This window comes from Oncorhynchus kisutch, linkage group LG21 (assembly GCF_002021735.2).
Source record: "Oncorhynchus kisutch isolate 150728-3 linkage group LG21, Okis_V2, whole genome shotgun sequence".
Lineage (NCBI taxonomy): Eukaryota > Metazoa > Chordata > Actinopteri > Salmoniformes > Salmonidae > Oncorhynchus > Oncorhynchus kisutch.
This window is the reverse complement of record NC_034194.2, coordinates 4,890,647-4,895,262: the sequence shown is the minus strand read 5'-3', so window position 1 is coordinate 4,895,262 and position 4,616 is coordinate 4,890,647. Positions and strand designations below refer to the sequence as shown.

Sequence of the window (4,616 nt, the reverse complement as noted above, 5' to 3'; positions counted from 1 at the left end):
AATGGCAGGGGTAAATAGCTTTTTTCACTCGATCTGTAAATGTAAATAAAACACTATAAAGAGTTTATATAATGTGTCATTACATACTTATTTAACGTCTCTGAACCACCCATACCGGATCCGGGATAATTGTCATCAGCAACGCTGAATAGCATAGCGCCACAGTCAAATAATATTACTAGAAAATATTCATATTCATGAAATCACAAGTGCAATATTGCAAAACACAGCTTAGCCTTTTGTTAATCCACCTGTCATCTCAGATTTGAAAATATGCTTTACAGCGAAAGCAATACAAGCGTTTGTGTAAATGTATCACTTGGTTACGAAAATCAGAAGAGCAATCAAATTAATTGTTTACCTTTGATCTTCGGATGTTTTCACTCACGAGACTCCCAGTTAGACAACAAATGTTCCTTTTGTTCCATAAAGTTATTTTTTACATCCAAATACATCCATTAGTTTGGTGCGTTATGCCCAGGAATCCACCGGAAAGAGCGGTCACGACAACGCAGACAAAAATTCCAAATTATATCCATAATGTCCACAGAAACATGTCAGACGTTTTTTATAATCAATCCTCAGGGTGTTTTTCAAATATCTATTCGATAATATATCAACCGGGACAGTTGGCTTTTCACTAGGACCAGGAGTAACAATGGCCGCCTTTCTCTTTTGCGCACAATTCACTCTGAGAGCCCCCACCTATCCACTTACGCAATGTGGTCGTTCACGCTCATTCTTCAAAATAAAAGCCTGAAACTATGTCTGAAGACTGGTGACACCTTGAGGAAGCGATAGGAAAAGGAATCTGGTTGATATCCCTTTAAATGGAGCAATGGGAGGCTATGGAACATGGAGTTTTCAAAATAGAAGCCACTTCCTGTTTGGATTTTTCTCAGGGTTTCACCTGCAATATCAGTTCTGTTACTCACAGACAATATTTTGACCGTTTTGGAAACGTTAGACTGTTTTCTATCCTAATCTGTCAATTATATGCATATTCTAGCATCTGGTCCTGAGAAATAGGCCGTTTAGTTTGGGAACATTATTTTTCCAAACATAAAAATAGTGCCCCCTAGCTTTAAGAGGTTAAAGGTTTATGTCGAATTTGAATCGGGTTTTTTGGGCGGTGCTAAGGTGATCTTCAGAAGTAAACAGCGGCTTTTGAGAGCTATGATAGCTTACAGTGAGGATGCAAAAAGTGACTAGGTATTCCCCCTTACCCTGTTCCTGTCTTTTTCTTGTTTTTAAACGGTGAGAGAAGTGCTACACCTGGTGGAAAGATGCTGTAAGACCAAATGAGTTGCTTTATTCACGCTGCACGTTACGTCATGACACGATGTAACTTACAGCGTAAGAGGGTTCTGTTTTTTAAACTTTTCTCCGATACTGTAGAGCCATTGCCATGTCAATCAACGCTTGATTAGAAACGTAGTTCACACCCCAGATGTTGATGTCAACACAGTCACTACAGTCCCATTAGTTTTCTTTGCATCCTTGTTTGAATGTTGCGGTTGTGCACATTTGTACCGAATGGGGTTAGCGTCCATTAGTTGGTTAGCTTTAGCTAGCTATGACAATCGGTTTGTCATGCCAGTACTCTATGGGTTGTGATTGTGGTTCATTGGTTAGCAAGCTAGCTAGCTACATCTCAAAACAAGACTCTACTTTGCCCGATGATTACATGACTAATCAAGTTAGCCAGGTGTGTCTGACAATGATTACAGCTATCTATTGTATAATACTGCTAAAACATTTGTATCTGGAATTTGTCTTTCAGCATCAGTAGAACACACCTGACTATCCTCCACCAGTCATACAAGGAGAATAGTCTAATGCCTATCAAAAAGAGATCTGACCCAAGCAAGCACAGGTTACACATGAAGCATCAGGACTTGCAGCGAGTGGTGAACTTCATCAACACCTATGCAGAGGATAATGCAATAGTATTACCTGGACACCAACCAGGACACAAACACTTTGGTCGAAAGCTGCTGCCATGTCATGTGACACAAACTGCAGTGTGGCATCTCTACAAGGAAATGATGACAACACATGGTATTTAAAGCATAAACAACAACACATCTTTTGATAATTTTATTTAACCTCCAACATGATTGGCACTACTTTTATTGATCTCACATTATTTGTGTATTTTTCAGAGGTATGTGTAGTCGCGCTGTCTTCCTTCAGGAATTTGTGGACCACCTGACTCCGTACTTTAGCCTAATGTCACAGATCAAGCAGTACCAGCACTTCAGGTGAATATAATTTTCATTCCATTGTATGAGGTTACTCTTATTATCCAAACTTGGGAGGTCAGTTGATGTAATGCAAGGTTGTAATGTCTTAATTTTTAACTTTTTTCCCCCTTCGATGCTCAGGAGCATGGTGTTGTTGTCGCCAAGGAGCGTTCAGACTCAGTTGGGACCAGGTTTCAGCTGCTCCCAGTCATCATGACTATCTGCACTGCCTCTATGCACATTCACACGACTTTCTCTTAACACACACGGCATACGTTGCTGCTATTATAAAAAATGCATCCTGCTGCTCAGCCACTTTACTGCTTATTGTATGCATATATGTAACTACCTTGTGTATCACCAGTATCTCTGACATCGTTATTGATATTGTTCTTGTACATACTGTATAGTTTGTTCTTTCTCTACTGGCATTGACACTTATTGTTATTGGTTTTTATATATTGACACTTTCTATTTTTTATATTGCAAGTAACCATTTGGTTGTACCGTTTACACTTTCTGTAGAGACCCATCCACTTGGCAATATGTATAACCCCCAGTGGCTGGGGGTTATAGAATTTCTTTCACATGACCCATCAAGTTAGACAAGTGTGTCTGGGTAAGCGTCATCTAATAATTCTAAAATATTTTTCTGTTTTTGATATTGCAACTTTGCAAATATGCAAGTACCCATTTCAATGTGCAGTTTACACTTTCAGTATCCTGTGCATGTGACAAATAAACTTTGATTTTATATAGTTTGTGTGGACCAGAGCCGGTAATGTGAAGAACAACATGCCTGCACCAAATTCAGATTAGGATATTTTTACCTAGAGTTTTTCCTAATACTTTTACCACTTTTTGTCTTGAAATCCTTGGTTGTTTAACTGTGCTACTCAACTCTGTTTAGCACATGGCGTCACATGTGAATCCTTAAAGGTGAATGGAAACACAAGAATTTAGAACCGCAGCTAACTTTAACTGATGTGAGTAAGGATGCTGCCAGATAATGGCTAGAGAGTATGAGTGTGTGTTTTACAGATGGCTGAGATACAGCACAAAATCCCAGCGGATTGTGGCTGTATTACATCCAGTCAGAGGTTTCAAATCAAATCAAATCAAATTTATTTATATAGCCCTTCGTACATCAGCTGATATCTCAAAGTGCTGTACAGAAACCCAGCCTAAAACCCCAAACAGAAAGCAATGCAGGTGTAGAAGCACGGTGGCTAGGAAAAACTCCCTAGAAAGGCCAATACCTAGGAAGAAACCTAGAGAGGAACCAGGCTATGTGGGGTGGCCAGTCCTCTTCTGGCTGTGCCGGGTGGAGATTATAACAGAACATGGCCAAGATGTTCATAAATGACCAGCATGGTCGAATAATAATAAGGCAGAACAGTTGAAACTGGAGCAGCAGCACAGTCAGGTGGAAGTTGAAACTGGAGCAGCAGTATGGCCAGGTGGACTGGGGACAGCAAGGAGTCATCATGTCAGGTAGTCCTGGGGCATGGTCCTAGGGCTCAGGTCAGTTGAAACTGGAACAGCAGCATGGCCAGGTGGACTGGGGACAGCAAGGAGTCATCATGTCAGGTAGTCCTGGGGCATGGTCCTAGGGCTCAGGTCCTCCGAGAGAGAGAAAGAAAGAGAGAAGGAGAGAATTAGAGAACGCACACTTAGATTCACACAGGACACCGAATAGGACAGGAGAAGTACTCCAGATATAACAAACTTACCCCAGCCCCCCCGACACATAAACTACTGCAGCATAAATACTGGAGGCTGAGACAGGAGGGGTCAGGAGACACTGTGGCCCCATCCGAGGACACCCCCGGACAGGGCCAAACAGGAAGGTTTCTGTCAGTCTGTCTGGATGGCAATATATTGGACATGTCACTAATCCTTTTGAAAGACTGAAGAAAAATGTATGATATGTAACCATTGATTCATGAAGAATCTAACGTATAAATGCCCCATGAGCTTTGTTCAACTGTCGTACCCCATCAGAACCCCAAATATTAATTTGTTTTTCTTCAACGTTTGTAAACAAAGAATGTAAACAAACACGATACAGCCTCAAAACATGGTTAAAACTCTCATCTTCACATCATGGATGGTCAGTCCTTGCATCTATAGCTCTATGAATTTGAGAGTGGCTACATATCTCCAGCCCCATCGCTCAGCTTTTTACCGAAAGAGGAGCAGGGAAGACACTGTAATTGTTTCTACTTCTGATAGCCACTTTAAGAAGTTAAATACACACCAAAATATGTTACAGATATTATTACAATGTTACTTCCCTCAGACAGTTAGTGAATACATAGCACGCAGCACAGCAAACAATCAATCAAATGTATTTTACAAAGCTCTTTT

The 4,616-nt window shown here is 40.7% G+C and overlaps 1 long non-coding RNA gene across 1 annotated transcript; it reads left to right on the top strand.

The window, feature by feature from the left end:
* The first annotated feature begins 1,796 nt into the window (after positions 1-1,796).
* Positions 1,797-2,892, top strand: LOC116356173 (uncharacterized). The gene is made up of 3 exons (XR_004204637.1): positions 1,797-2,061; positions 2,166-2,264; positions 2,388-2,892. It is a non-coding gene; the product is annotated as an uncharacterized LOC116356173 (long non-coding RNA).
* The last annotated feature ends 1,724 nt before the right edge of the window (positions 2,893-4,616 follow it).